The sequence below is a fragment of the Cetorhinus maximus genome, chromosome 33, assembly GCF_964194155.1.
Source record: "Cetorhinus maximus chromosome 33, sCetMax3.hap1.1, whole genome shotgun sequence".
Lineage (NCBI taxonomy): Eukaryota > Metazoa > Chordata > Chondrichthyes > Lamniformes > Cetorhinidae > Cetorhinus > Cetorhinus maximus.
The window spans coordinates 10,581,724-10,597,762 of NC_135911.1; the positions used below are offsets into that span (position 1 = coordinate 10,581,724).

The 16,039-nt window shown below is 49.3% G+C and overlaps 1 long non-coding RNA gene across 1 annotated transcript in view; it reads right to left on the bottom strand.

Annotated features, from left to right (window-relative positions):
• Positions 1-16,039, bottom strand: part of LOC144671632 (uncharacterized) — a 408,427-nt gene that overhangs the window by 18,518 nt on the left and 373,870 nt on the right. The window lies entirely within an intron of this gene.

Here is a 16,039-nt window from a genome sequence, read left to right on the forward strand (position 1 = left end):
CTCTCTCTATTGGACAATCTAACACGATAGGGATCCATATGGAAAGTAAACTGACTGATATGAATATATTTAATTCCAGGTATTTCTACAAGCAAATCGCTCACCGGCTGAGCAGTATTTTCTAGTCTTGAAGAGCTGCAGTGAATCATTTCAAAATGAGCCCTGCTTTTGGAAAAGCTTTCCTGATCTCAGTCTGTGTCCCAGACGCGTTTATAGATTTGTAATCACTGCGATGCTTCATTGGTTGATTGACTGTCGGATTGAGTGTGTTTTGTCAAACAGTCTCTTTGTATCATGAAGAAGATGGAGGCGAATTATTAAACTTCTTTCACTTGCATTTTCTGTCAGCGTATTCTTTATATTCAGTGTTGGTTCAAAACTCCGAAAGGTGCAGAATCTCCAAATTAGATTCGAGGATTGTGTCCGGTTCTGGGCATCGCACTTTAGGGGGGATGTGAAAGCTTTGGAGAGGGAGCAGAAAAGATGCATGAGAATGTTTCCAGAGATGAGGAAATTCAGTTCTGTTGATGGTTTGGAGAAGCTGGGACTGTTCCCCTTGGAGCAGGGAAGGTTGAGAGGAGATTTGATAGAGGTGTTCAAAATCACGAGGGGTCCGGACAGAGTGGAAGGGCTGAGAGGGAGAGGGACACAGATTGAAGGTGATTGGCCAGAAGATGCAATGGCGACATGAGGAGAAACTTTTTCACCCAGCGAGTTACTGGGATGTGGAAGGCGCTGGCCGAGAGTGTGGGGGAGGCAGCTTCAATAGAGCCTTTCACAAAGGAATTGGATCATTATCTGAAGAGGGAGAATGTGCAGGGATACGGGGAGAAAGCCGGGGAGTGGAACTAGGTAAATTGCTGCTTCAAAGAGTCAGCACAAAAACGAGAGATCGAATGTCCTCCTTCTGTGTTGTAACCAAACTGTGATATGGAAAAAACAAATATCAGCCTCCTCCTGCCCGGTCATTTACTGTTTGTGCTCCCTTCAGGAAGAGAAAGAGCACAGCGCAGATGTTACTCAGGCTGTAGTTATACTGCCGCTTGTGCCTTGTGCTAACGACAGAAATATTACCTCGACCCTGGGTCAATCTGAGGATTCTGCTTGAAGCAATTACCAAATCAGCAAACCCAATGTGGATTGAGAAAGAAAGAATTTCCATTTCCATAACCCCTTTCCCCACCTCAGGATGACCCAAGGAAGCACTTTTGAAGTGTAGCCCCTGTTGTAACTTAGCAACCGTGTCAGTCAATTTACTCACAGCAAGCTCCCACAAGCTGCATCGTAATAATAACACGGACCATCTGTTTATTTTACTACCTCAGTACTGACCCTCTGACAGTGCAGCACTCCCTCAGTACTGACCCTCTGACAGTGCAGCTCTCCCTCAGTACTGACCCTCCGACAGGTCAGCACTACCTCAATACTGACCCTCCGACAATGCAGCAACCCCTCAGTACTGACCACCCGACAGTGCAGCACTCCCTCAGTACTGACCCTCTGACAGTGCAGCACTCCCTCAGTACTAACCCTCTGACAGTGCAGCACTCCCTCAGTACTGACCCTCTAATAGTGCAGCACTCCCTCAGTACTGACCCTCTGACAGTGCAGCACTCACTCAGTACTGACCTTCTGACAGTGCAGCACTCCCTCAGTACTGATCCCCCGACAGTGCTGGACGCCCTCAGTACTGATCCTCTGACAGTGCAGCGCGCCCTCAGTGCCTTCCGTCTGATAGTGCAGTGCTTCCTCAGTACTGACCCTCTGACAATGCAGCACTCCCTGAATACTGACCCTCCGACAGTGCAGCGCTCCCTCAGTGCTGACCCTCCGACAGTGCAGCGCTCCCTCAGTGCTGACCATCCGACAGTGCAGTGCTCCCTCAGTACTGACCATCTGACAGCACAGGCTCCCTCAGTACTTACCCCCCGACAGTGCAGCACTCCCTCAGTACTGACCCTCCGACAGTGCAGCACTCCCTCAGCACTGACCCTGCGACAGTGCAGCACTCCCTCAGTACTGACCCTGCGACAGTGCAGCGCTCCCTCAGTACTGACCCTGCGACAGTGCAGCACTCCGTCATTACTGAGCCTCTGACAGTGCTGCATTCCCTCAGTACTGATCCTCTGACAGTGCAGCACTCCCTCATTACCTGCCCTCCGACAATGCAGCACTCCCTCAGTACTGACCCTCCGACAGTGCAGCACTCCCTCAGTACTGAGCCTCTGACAGTGCAGCACTCCCTCAGTACTGCGCCTCTGACAGTGCTGCACTCCCTCAGTACTGACCCTCTGACAGTGCAGCACTCCCTCAGTACTTGCACTGCCAATGTTTACCTGGATTATAGTTGTCCATTTCAGGAGTGTGATTCGTTCACATGCCCTACTGTCTCAGAGGGGAGGGTATCACCCTCTGGAACTTTTCAAAATGTTTAATGACCCTTGTCCACAATCTGACATGGGTGTTGGTGTTGCCTGCTCTGAGAGCGGACTCTGGAGAATTTTACTTAACGGAGAGCGATGATTAAAGTTGAATGAAGCTCTCTGTGAACAGCAGTTCCTGACTCTCTGTGATTGAGAAGCCTAGTGGAGGATTATTTCACACTGTCTGGGGTTAGGCGTTCCTCCCTTTGTACCTTCACATTCAATTGGAGATCATTATTATCACTAACTGAGTACATAGAGCAGGTTAGTGAAATCTGACCCATCAGCCTGGGCTGCTTAAAGCCTTCGCACTTACCAGGTAAGTGTTTCATGTGAATCTGAAACCTTTATTTGTTGAGATAGTTGATGATTGAGAATGTTCTCGATTGGTCAAACAGCCCAAGACCTATGAAATCTGCCAGACCTGCTGAGTTTTTCCAGCTATTTCTGTTTCTGTTTTTGTTTTGGATTTCCAGCACCCGCAGTTCTTTGTTTTTATCAAGACCTATGAATCCTCAACTAAAACAAAAATACCTGGAAAAACTCATCAGGTCTGACAGCATCTGCGGAGAGGAAAACAGTTAACGTTTCGAGTCCGTATGACTCTTCAACAGAACTAAGTAAAAATACAAGAGAGGTGAATATAAACTGGTTAAAGGGGGGGTGGGACAGGTAGAGCTGGATAGAGGACCAGTAATAGCTGGAGATAACCAAAAAATGTCATAGACAAAAGGCCAAAGAGGTGTTGAAGGTAGTGATATTATTTAAGGAATGTGATAATAGGTGACATTAAGGGTAGAAAGCAGTTCGAGCAAGGTACAGATAGCCCTAGTGGGGGTGGGGTGGGGGGAAGGGATCGAAATAGGCTAAAAGTTAGGGATAGAACAATCGATGGAAATACATGTAAAAATAATGGAAATAGGTGGGAAAAGAAAATTCTATATAAATTATTGGAAAAAAGGGGGATCAGAATGGGGGTGGGGATGGAGGAGAGAGTTCATGATCTAAAATTGTTGAACTCAATATTCAGTCCGGAAGGCTGTAAAGTGCCTAGTCGGAAGATGAGGTGCTGTTCCTCCAGTTTGTGTTGAGCTTCACTGGAACAATGCAGCAGGCCAAGGACGGACATGTGGGCATGAGAGCAGGTTGGAGTGTTGAAATGGCAAGCGACAGGGAGGTCTGGCTAATGCTTGCGGACAGACCGAAGGTGTTCTGCAAAGCAGTCACCCAGTCTGCGTTTGATCTCTCCAATGTAGAGGAAACCGCATTGGGAGCAACGAATGCAGTAGACTAAATTGAGGGACGTGCAAGTGAAATGCTGCTTCACTTGAATGGAGGGTTTGGGCCTTGGACGGTGAGGTGAGGGGTAGTAAAGGGGCAGGTGTTGCACTTTCTGCGTTTGCATGGGAAGGTGCCATGGGAGGGGGTTGAGGTGTAGGGGGTGATGGAGGAGTGGACCAGGGTGTCCCAGAGGGAACGATCCCTGCGGAATGCTGCCTGGGGGGTGAAGGGAAGATGTGTTTGGTGGTGGCATCATGCTGGAGTTGACGGAAATGGCGGAGGATGATCCTTTGAATGCGGAGGCTGGTGGGGTGATAAGTGAGGACAAGGGGGACCATATCATGTTTCTGGGAGGGAGAGGAAGGTGTGAGGGTGGATGCATGTGAGATGGGCCTGACACGGTTGAGGGCCCTGTCAACCACCGTGGGTGGAAAACCTCGGTTAAGGAAGAAGGAAGACATGTCAGAGGAACGGTTTTTGAAAGCGGCATCATCAGAACAGATGCGATGGAGGAGAAGGAACTGAGAGAATGGGATGGAGTCCTTACAGGAAGCGGGGTGTGAGGAGCTGTAGTCGAGGTAGCTGTGGGAGTTGGTAGGCTTGTAATGGATATTGGTGGACATTCTCACACCAGAAATTGAGACAGAGAGGTCAAGGAAGGGAAGAGAAGTGTCAGAGATGGACCATGTGAAAATGATGGAGGGGTGGAAATTGGAAGCAAAATTAATACATTTTTTTTCCAGGTCCCGACGAGAGCATGAAGCAGCACCGAAGTAATCATCGATGTACCGGAGAAAGAGTTGTGGGAGGGGGCCGGAGTAGGACTGGAACAAGGAATGTTTCGCATACCCCATAAAGAGACAGGCATAACTGGGGCCCATGCGGGTACCCATAGCCACACCTATTATTTGGAGGAAGTGAGAGGATTTAAAGGAGAAATTGTTCAGTGTGAGAACAAGTTCAGCCAGACGGAGGAGAGTAGTGGTGGATGGGGATTGTTCGGGCCTCTGTTCATGGAAGAAGCTAAGGGCCATCAGACCATCCTGGTGGGGGATGGAGGTGTAGAGGGATCGGACATCCATGGTGAAGAGGAGGCGGTTGGGGCCAGGGAACTGGAAATTGTTGAAATGATGGAGGATGTCAGAGGAATCACGAATGTGGGCGGGAAGGGACTGGACAAGGGGAGGGAGAATGGAGTCAAGATAGCAAGAAATGAGTTCTGTGGGGCAGGAACAGGCTGACACGATCGGTCTGCCGGGACAGTTCTGTTTGTGGATTTTGGGTAGGAGGTAGAAGCGGGCCGTCTGAGGTTGTTAGAAAATGAGGTTGGAAGCTGTGGGAGGAAGATCTCCAGAGGAGATGAGGTCAGTGACAGTCTTGGAAACAATGGCTTGATGTTCAGTGGTGGGGTCATGGTCCAGGGGGAGGTAGGAGGGAGTGTCTGTGAGTTGACACTGAGCCTCTGCGAGGTAGAGTTCAGTGCGCCAGACAACAACAGCGCCACCCTTGTCAGCAAGTTTGATGACAATGTCAGGGTTGGACCTGAGAGAACGGAGTGCAGCAAGTTCAGAGAGAGACAAGTTAGAGCGGGTGAGAGGAGCAGAGAAATTGAGACTTGTTGATAATGATCATTAATTTACAGACAGTGGGTGGCAGCCATGGTTTATTGTTGTCCATGTAACCGCTCACTGACTGAATTCACTTTGTTTTCTCTCTCCATTTCTCTTTCTTTTCCTCATTCCATTTTTCTATCTCCTTTTGTCTCTCTTCCTCTCTGTCTTCCTCTTTCTCTTCCTCTCTTCCCCTCTCCTTTCTCTCTTTATCTCTCTTTACCTCATACTGTCTTTCCATCTCTTTTGCTTTTTCTCTTTCTCGATCCCTCTCTTTTCCTCTTTACTTCTTTACCTCTATTTCTCCCTCCCTCTCCTTTATTGTACCTCTCTCTGTCTTTGTCCCTTTCTCCCTTTGTCTTTCTCTCTTTCTCTTCCCGTCTCTGTCTTTCTATCTCTCTTTCTCCCTCTTCTCTCCAACTTTCCCACTCACTCCCTTTCTTATTTTCTTTCTCTCTTTTTTCCCTTTCATTCTTTCCATTCTCTTTACCTTTCCCTCTCTCTTCTCCCTCTCTCAGCTCCTTCCTTCTCTCGCTCAGTACCGCCCCCCCCAGTCCGATGCGGGTGACACACTAGGACAAGCGGGGTTGCTTTCCGACAACCCTGCTTTGCGGATCTCCCTCTTTCTGCAGAAACCTCTGGGTGATGGGGTGACAGTGGTGCAGTGGTGATGTCACTGGGCCAGTAATCCAGAGGCCCAGGCTCACGCTCTGGGGTCAGGGGTTCAAATCCCACCAGGGCAGCTGGTGGAATTTAAATTCAATGAATAAATCAGGAATTGAAAACCAGTCTCAGTGACAGAGACCCTGAAACTATCATCGATTGTTGTACAAACCCATCTGGTTCACTAATGCCCCTTTAGGGAAGGAAATCTGCCCTCCTTACCCGGTCTGGCCTACACGTGACTCCAGACCCACAGCGATTGTTGCGGGAGCTGCGCTGATCCAGGCAAGTGGGGAGTCTCCCATCACACTCCTGACTTGTGCCTTGTAGATGGTGGACAGGCTTTGGGGAGTCAGGAGGTGAGTTACTCCCCGCAGGATTCCCAGCCTCTGACCTGACTGAAGAGAAAAGAAGTGCTGGAGCATTTCATCATCAAACATCTCCGTATTGTGTGAATTTGTTTTTATTTCGGAGTGATTTGACGCTGAGAGTCTGTTCCCCCTTCCCCTCCCACTTCTGTTTTCCCAGCCGGAGAGTCCAAATCTAGGGTGAGGGGTCGGGGGTCACAGTCTCAGGATAAGGGGTCGGCCATTTTGGATTGAGATGAGGAGAAATGTCTTCACTTGGAGGGTTGTGAGTCTTTGGAATTCTCTACCCCAGAGAGCTGTGGACGCTCCGTCATTGAGTTTACTCAAGACTCAGGTCGATAGATTTTTGGGCACAAATGGATAGGGCGGGAAAGTGGAGTTGTGGTAGAAGATCAGCCATGTTGGTATTGAATGGGGAAGCAGGCACGAGGGGCTGAATGGCCTCCTTCAGCTCCTATTTCTTATATTCTTATGCTTTAATTTCCAGATCAACAGCAGCTGAACACCATCAGTAATGAAATTCCGAGTCTATGGAATCTCCTGCTCCTTCTCACCCTCTTGGTTGTCACAGGTAAGTCTCCAAAGGTAAAAGACCGAAAGTCAGGGAACCTTCATCAGCAACTTTCACGTAATGTTCCTCACTATTAATGACCATCAAGCGGTAGAAATTACTGCTGGGAATAACGGAGGAAAGACTGAGAGAGAGAGAGACAGATTGAGAAAGAGAGAGGGGGTGTGGAGAGGATTAGGGAGGGAATTCCAGAGCTTAGGGTCCCAGGCAGCTGAAGGCACGGCCGCCAATGTTGGAGCGAAGGGAATCGGGGGATGGTCAAGAGGCTGGAAATGGAGGAGCGCAGAGATCTCGGGCTGGAGGAGGTTACAGAGAAAAGGAGGTTGTAGGGGCTGCAGGAGGTTACAGTGATAGGGAGGGTTGTAGGGGCGGGAGGATGGTACAGGGATAGGGAGTGTTGTAGGGGCTGGAGTAGGTTACAGAGATAGGGAGGGTTGTAGGGGCTGGAGGAGGTTACAGAGATAAGGAGGGTTGTTGGGGCTGGAGGACGATACAGATTTAGGGAGTGTTCTGGGGCTAGAGGAGGTTACTGAGATAGGGAGTGTTGTAGGGGCTGGAGGAGGTTACAGAGATAGGGAGGGTTGAAGCGGCTGGAGGATGTTCCAGAGATTTGGATGGTTTTGGGGTTGGAGGAGTTTACAGAGAAATGGAGGGTTGGAGGGGCTGGAAGAGGTTTCAGAGATATGGAGTGTTGTAGGGGCTGGAGGAGGTTACAGAGATAGGGAGTGTTGTAGCAGCTGTAGGAGGTTAGAGAGATAGGGAGGGTTGTAGGGGCTGGAGGAGGTTACAGAAATAGGGAGTGTTGTAGGGGCTGGTGGAGGTTACAGAGATAGAGAGGGTTGTAGGGGCTGGAGGAGGTTACAGAGATAGTGAGTGTTGAAGGGGCTGGAGGAGATTACAGAGATGGGGAGGGCTGTAGGATCTGGAGGACGTTATAGAGATGGGGATTGTTGTAGGGTCTGGAGGAGGTTACAGAGATCGGGAGGGTTGTAGGGGCCGCAGGAGGTTACAGAGATGTGGAGTGTTGTAGGGGCTGGAGTAGGTTACAGAGATAGGGAGTGTTGTAGGGGCTGGAGGAGGTTATGAAGATAGGGAAGGTTGTAGTTGCTGGAGGAGGTTACAGAGATAGGGAGTGTTGTAGGGGCTGGAGGAGGTTATAGAGATAGGGAGGGTTGTAGGGTCTGGAGGAGGTTACAGAGATAGGGAGGGTTATAGTGGCTGGAGGAGTTTACAGAGATAGCGAGTGTTGTATGGGCTGGAGGAGGTTACAGAGATGGGGAGGGGTGTAGGGGCTGGAGGAGATTACAGAGATGGGGAGGGCTGTAGGGTCTGGAGGAGGTTATAGAGATGGGGAAGGTTGTAGGGTCTGGACGAGGTTACAGAGATCGGGAGGGTTGTAGGGTCTGGAGGAGTTTACAGAGATGGGGAGGGTTTTAGGGGCCGGAGGAGGTTACAGAGATAGTGAGGGTTGTAGGGGCTGGAGGAGTTTACAGAGGTAGGGAGTGTTGTAGGGGCTGGAGGAGGTTACAGAGTTGGGGAGTGTTGTAGGGGCTGGAGGAGGTTACAGAGATAGTGAGTGTTGTAGGGGCTGGAGGAGGTTACAGAGATAGGGAGTGTTGTAGGGCCTGGAGGATGTTACAGAGATAGGGAGTGTTGTAGGGGCTGGAGGAGGTTACAGAGATGGGGAGTGTTGTAGGGGCTGGAGGAGGTTACAGAGATAGGGAGTGTTGTAGGGGCTGGAGAAGTTTATAGAGAAAGGGCGGGTTGTAGGGACTGGAGGAGGTTACAGAGATAGGGCGGGTTGTAGGGGCTGGAGAAGGTTACAGAGATAGGGAGTGTTGTAGGGGCTGGAGGAGGTTACAGACATAGGGAGGGCAGTAGGGGCTGGAGGAGGTTACAGAGATGGGGTGTAGCAGACTCCACAGGGAGATTTGAAAATAAGAATGTAAGAAGTTTAAAATCGAGGTGCTGTAGGAGTGGGAGCCAATGTCGTTCAGGGGGTAACAGAGTGTGATGGGCTCAGGGGGATCTGGGAGCCCTGGTACAATAAACAACAACATTTCATTTACCTTCCCAATCACCTGCTGTACCTGCAGACTAACGTTTTGTGATTCATGTACCAGGACACCCAGATCCCTCTGTACCTCAGAGTTCTGCAACCTCTCTCTATTTCAATAATTTGCTGTTTTTCTATTCTTCCTGCCAAAGTGGACACTTTCACATTTTCCCACGCTGTCCTCCATCTGATAAATATTTCACCCACCCACTTACCCTGTCTGTATCCCTTAGCAGACTCCTTCAGTCCTCTTCAAAACTTACATTCCTCACCATCTTTGTGTCATCAGCAAATTTAGCAATGATACATTTGGTTCCTTCATCCAGATGATTGTTATAAATTGTAAGTAGCTGAGGCCCCAGCACTGATCCCTGAGGCACTTCAATCATCACACCCTGTCAACCCGAAAAAGACTCATTTATGCCTACTCTCTGGTTCCTGTTAGCTAACCAATCCTCTATCCATGTTAATATGTTACCCCCCCTACACCATGAGCCCTTACATTGTGCAATAACCTTTGATGTGGCACTTTATCAAATGCTTCTGGGAATCTAAGTACACCACATCCACAGATTCCCCTTTATCCACATTGCTAGTTACATCCCCAAAGAGCTCTAATAAATTAGCCAAATATGATTTCCCTTTCACTAAACCATGTTGACTCTGCCTGATTGGATTGAGGTTTTCACTCCACGCACAATCTCTTGCCACAGGCTCCGTGACAAATGTCCTCCTCACTCCGAGGGACTGCTAGAAAGACAGAGAGAGAGAGAGAGATAGAGAGAAGGATAGACAAGGCTCTGGTTACACCTGCATCTGGAGTAACTGTGTTCTGTTTTGGGCACCGCACCTCAGGAAGGAAAGACTGGCCTTAGAGGGGGTGCAGCACTGATTCACCAAAATGATACCTGGGGCTGAAGGAGTTAAATTCCAAGGACAGGTCGCACATCCTAGGCTTGTATTGCCTTGAGTTTATAAGATTAAGGGGTGGCCTAATCAAGGGGTTTAAGGTGATTAAAGGATTCAATAGGATCGATAGAGAGAAAATGTTATCTCTGGTGGTGTTGAGTTCTGAACAAAGGGGCAGAACCTTCAAATTGGAGCCAGGCCGTTCATGGGGTGATGTCAGGAAGCACTTCTTCACACAAAGGGGAGGGGAAACCTGGAACTCACTCTCCCTCTCCACGAAAGCTGTCGAGGCTGGGAGGGGGTCAGTTGAACATTTGAAAACTGAGATTGATGGAGTTTTGTTGGGTGAGGGGGATTCAGGGTTAGGGAGCTGAGCCGGGTAGATGGAGTTAAGTTACAGATCAGCCACGATCTAATCGAATGGTGGAGCAGGTTTGAGGGGTTGGGTGTAACAGGCTCTTGTTACAGGAATGGGATAATTGCAGGATCTCACAGTGTGAAATGGAACGATTACAGGAAGCTGATGGTGTAGTTAGCTGGACTGTTACAGAGGCTGACTGACTGTGTGTGTGTGTGTGTGTGTGTGTGTTCCTGCAGAAACTGTCTCCAACCATCAAGAATCAGAGAGTGAGGGCCCTTCTCCTGAGGATGATGCTACACTGATCTTCTTGGAGAAGATGGCAGAGAATGGGAAGAGATTAGCAGATCAGGCGATGGGCACAGTACTGGAGTTACTGACCGACAGCAACAAGCAGAAGATAAAACACGTCGCCAAGTAAGGACAATGGCCAACAGAAGTCTACATTTATATAGCACCTTTAACAGGTGGATGGGAGAGTGTGAGGGACACACAGACTCAACAGATCTTAGATAGACAAGCAGAGAGCTTAGAATGGAGATGGGCTCTTACTCTCTCTCCCCCCCTGTCTCACACTCTCTCTTCCACTGTCACTCACTCTCAAACTTTCTCTCTCCCTTTCGCATTCTCCCTCTCTCCCCCTTACTGTCTCTCTAATTTATCCTCCTCTCTCCCTGTCTCTTTTTCTCTCTCTCTCTCTCCTGCTTTCATTGTTTTTCAGTTGTCTTTTTCTCCTCCTCTCTCTCACACTCCCTCTCTCCCCTGCTCTGTCTCTGTCTCTCCTGCTCACACAAACTCACACACTGTCGTTCTCTCTCTCTCTCTCTCTGTCACTCTCCCTTCCATCTCTCTCACTCATTCTTTCTCACTGTTTTCTTTACTGATTCTCTCTCTATCTCTCTCTCTCTCAGGCTCTGCCATTATTTCCCTCAGTCTCTCTGTCTTCTGCTTTGTCTTGTAGTATAAGTGCTTTTGGAAGGCCAAGGGTTAATGTGGGACAGGAGAACAGTACCACCCACTGTATGTTGTATAGAGTCACATGATAGTGGACTGAGCATAGTAGTCTAGTAGAAGCCAGCATGGAGATACTACCTAGTCAGGGCTGTACCTTGGAGATGTCCATAGTTCTGAGTTTTGAATAAACACTTAAATGTTCAATCACACAAGACTCCAGACCTCTTAGTGAGACACTGAACAACCCCTTACAACATATTTCACTGCCTCTCATTCTCTCTCTCTTTTACTTTCTCTCTACACTACCACTCAAAGTTTCTCTAGCTCTCCCTCTCCCTGTCACTGTCTCTCTCTCTCTCCCCTCTCTCTCACTCTTCCATTTCTCACACACTCTAAGTCTCTCTCTGCCTCTCATACTGACTGTCTCTCCGCCCCCTCTCTCAGTCTACAGAGTTTATTTATTATGAGTTTTTAGGAACTACAGCAAAAGGAACTCATGGTTGAAATTACAGCAAAGTCCCATGACAAAAGCAGGGCAATTTCTCCAGAAAATACAGTCAGTGGAGGATAGTTGCACAACACAAAATGCATGTAAAATAATTTGCCAGTCACAGGCAGTGATACAGATTCCAAGTGTGATTGACACGGGAATTAACCAATGATCTCCATTCTGGGTGGGGCTGTAGTGTCCTGAAACACACCTCTAAAATAGTTTACAGGGGGGATTTGCAACAATGTGCTAACCAGCTTCTCGTTCCTTTAATTCAGGGACCTATGGAATAAAGCAGCAAAAACCATCAAAGATGTGCTCGAGGGATGAACCAGTGCCAGGACCTGCCTGAGAATTGCCAGCCCCTCACCTTTGACCCTGCAAAGCCTGGCAATGCATAATCACGTTTAGCAGGGAACCACCAAATTACACCAGGCGCTAGAACACCCACCCATGTGACTTTCAACCACAACATCCCAAGTGAATGCACTGACACCTCTGTTCAAAATGGCGGTGTTATATATTTTATATGTTTAATTTGCCTCAGAGCTATGCAGAGATGACACCACTTTCCCAGTGATCAACAAACTTACTGACAAGTGTTTGAAAATATCTCTGCAATCACAGAATGTCTCCACTCGTGCTTACAGCTCAGCTTCTAGTAGTTTCTGTGATGTCTGTTTGCTTCCCTGTGAGTTCACACCAGCTTAATCAGTCAAACACAGTGAGCGGAGATCAGTTACCAGACTCACAAAATCAAACACAGAAGAAATGGACACTGCAGGTGGACAAAGGAAGTTTTAATTGGGAGCTATTAACCCTCAAAGCTTTCAAAGAGTTTTGTCCTCTCCCATCGCACAGCAAGAGGCCACATGTTATTCTGATTGGAATGTAACTTCTAGGCTCCCTTCTGTTCTGTAATGTAAGCTCGCCCCACACACATATGGAATGGTAGCTTCCTGATCCCTCATGTGCTGGAGAAGGTGCGATACTTCTCATCTGTACCAGTCTGAAATTCAGCTCTGAATACGTGTCAGTGACGCATTGGCTGAATCTTTAAATAAAATCTATTTGACTCAAAACATTGTGCCTTGAATTTAATTGTAGGTGAATGGCATGTTAGGAATCTCCTCCCGCCTCCAACAACCCTCCCTATCTCTGTAACCTCCTCCAGCCCCCAAAAACCCTCCCTATCTCTGTAACCTCCTCCAGCCTCCAACAACCCTCCCTATCTCTGTAACCTCCTCCAGCCTCCAACAACCCTCCCTATCTCTGTAACCTCCTCCAGCCCCAACAACCCTCCCTATCTCTATAACCACCTCCAGACACAACAACCCTCCCTATCTCTGTAACCTCATCCAGCCCCTACAACCCTCCCTATCTCTGTATCCTCCTCCAGCGCCGACACCCCTCCCTATCTCTGTAACCTCCTCCGGTTAAACTGAGAGCAAGTGGACGAATTGTTCCTGAATGGATAGAAGGCGACATTCCTCTGCCTATCGGCCAAGGGTAAATTAAAATACACGGTTAAATGTTTGATAATTTATTCAAGATTAAATGTTCCATCGTCTCCATGGTCATCACTTGAGATGACAGCAGTTTGCCACAGGGGGGCACTCACACTCACACAAACTCAGTTGACTTCACCCCTCGTGATTGGACGAGGAGGAGGCCATTCAGCCCCTTGAGCCTGATGTCCCATTCAATTCGATCCTGGCTGATCTGCATCTTAACTCCATTGAACTCCATCCGTAACCCTTGATCCCTCACATCAATCTATCACTCTCAGTTCTGAAATATCCAATTGACCCCTTCCAGCCTCCACAGTTTATTTTGGGGGGGGGATGTGGGAGTGGGGAGAGAGTTCCAGATTTCCAACTCCCCCTTTGTGTGAAGAATGTGCTTCCTGACATCACCCCCTGGACGGCCTGGCTCCAATTTGAAGGTTCTGCTCCCTTGTTCTGGACTCCCAGCTCCCACCACCCACCCCCACCCCTCACAGGAAATAGTTTCTCTCCATCATCCCCATAGAATCCTTCAACCATCTTAAACTCCCCGATTAGATCACCCGTTAATCTTCGATAATCCAATGAATACAAGCCCAGTCTTCCCCACGTTATTTCCCAATCTCACTTTAGAAATATCTCACTGTTAATCTCAGTGAAAAAGCCATTGCAACATATCCACCATGACACTCCCTCTTCATTTTAAATTAAAGATCATCAACCCAACCCACCAGCAGTTTAATAAAAACACTCGATGTTGCCACAGGGCATCTCCTGTCTGCAGTGCACACCCGCTGATTCAGAACATTCCTGGGTTCAGGTCCCAGAACAACATCCTGGACAACTCATCCAGACCAACTCCTGCCGTGCCAGTGCTGAGGGAGTGCTGCACTGTCGGAGGGTCAGTACTGAGGGAGTGCTGCACTGTCAGAGGTTCAGTACTGAGGGAGTGCTGCACTGTCAGAGGTTCAGTACTGAGGGAGTGCTGCACTGTCAGAGGGTCAGTACTGAGGGAGTGCTGCACTGTTGGAGGATCAGTACTGAGGGAGTGCTGCACTGTCGGAGGGTCAGTACTGAGGGAGTGCTGCACTGTCGGAGGGTCAGTACTGAGGGAGTGCTGCCCTGTCAGAGGGTCAGTACTGAGGGAGTGCTGCACTGTCGGAGGGTCAGTACTGAGGGAGTGCTGCACTGTCAGAGGGTCAGTACTGTGGGAGTGCTGCACTGTCAGAGGTTCAGTACTGAGGGAGTGCTGCACTGTCAGAGGGTCAGTACTGAGGGAGTGCTGCACTGTTGGAGGATCAGTACTGAGGGAGTGCTGCACTGTCGGAGGGTCAGTACTGAGGGAGTGCTGCACTGTCAGAGGTTCAGTACTGAGGGAGTGCTGCCCTGTCAGAGGGTCAGTACTGAGGGAGTGCTGCACTGTCGGAGGGTCAGTACTGAGGGAGTGCTGCATTGTCGGTGAGTCAGTACTGAGGGAGTGCTGCACTGTCGGAGGGTCAGTACTGAGGGAGTGCTGCATTGTCGGAGGGTCAGTACTGAGGGAGTGCTGCACTGTCGGAGGGTCAGTACTGAGGGAGTGCTGCACTGTCGGAGGGTCAGTACTGAGTGAGTGCTGCATTGTCGGAGGGTCAGTACTGAGGGAGTGCTGGACTGTCGGAGGGTCAGTACTGAGGGAGTGCTGCACTGTCGGAGGGTCAGTACTGAGGGAGTGCTGCATTGTCGGAAGGTCAGTACTGAGGGAGTGCTGCACTGTCGGAGCGTCAGTACTGAGGGAGTGCTGCATTGTCGGAGTTGCAGTCTTTTGGGAGGACATGTTAAATTAAGGCTCCATGTGCCTTCTCAGGTGGGTGTAAATGATCCCATATCCCCCTTTGGAAGAAGAGCTGGGGGGGTTTCTCCCTGGTTCCCTGGGTCCAATATTTATCCCTCAACCAACATCACTAAACAACCAGATAATTTGGCTCCTTGGAGTTTGCTGTGCACATGAACTGAAGTCCCTCATCCCTGGGACCATTCGAGTAAATCTCGCCCACACCCTCCCCAAGGCCTCGACTTCCTTCCTAAAGTGCGGGGCCCAGAATTGGACACAATCCTCCAGCTGAGGTCCTAGCACTGATTTACAAGGATTTATCGATAACTTCCTTCCTTTTCTGCTCTAAGGCCCAGGATTGCGGCTGGCCTTTTAGCAGCATTGCCCTGTCTCTTTCAGATTGATGCAAACACACACCCACTCTTCGCTCTGTTTCTGCTCCCTCTTTTTTCAAATTACATTTAACTTGTCTCCGACATGTCCCACTTCACACTTCCCTGTGTTAAACTGTATGCGCCCTGTGCCTGCCCATCTCACCAGTGCATCTGTCTCCTCCTCGCACTCTCTCCCACATTATCTGCTCCATTTCAGGGGTTCATGTCATCTGCAAACTTTGAAATTGTGTCCTGTGTCCCTAATTCTAGGGGGTCGTGGGGGGGAAGGGGGCAGCTTTCCTGCCTCTGAGCCAGAAGGTCCAGGTTCCAGACCCACCCCAGGACTTGATACCCAAGGGAGATGCGTTCATCACGCGGCCAAACAGGTTGAATATCAGCTGGCAAATCCTTCGGGAACACACCAATGGCAGACAGTCCGTGCGGGAGAGATTCCTGGCCAGACACATGATGGAAAGAACATTGGAGCCTCCACCATCACTATCCATAGCTCCAGGATACAACATGCATGGAAGAGTGTACATTACCACGGCAACTGGGACTCCCTGAGTGAACTGCGACCTTCCACCCCCACAGCACAGGAGGAGCCCATGAATATATCTCAAAAAGAGCCTCTGGCCGCCCATCTGCCCCTTGAGACAATGGTTTG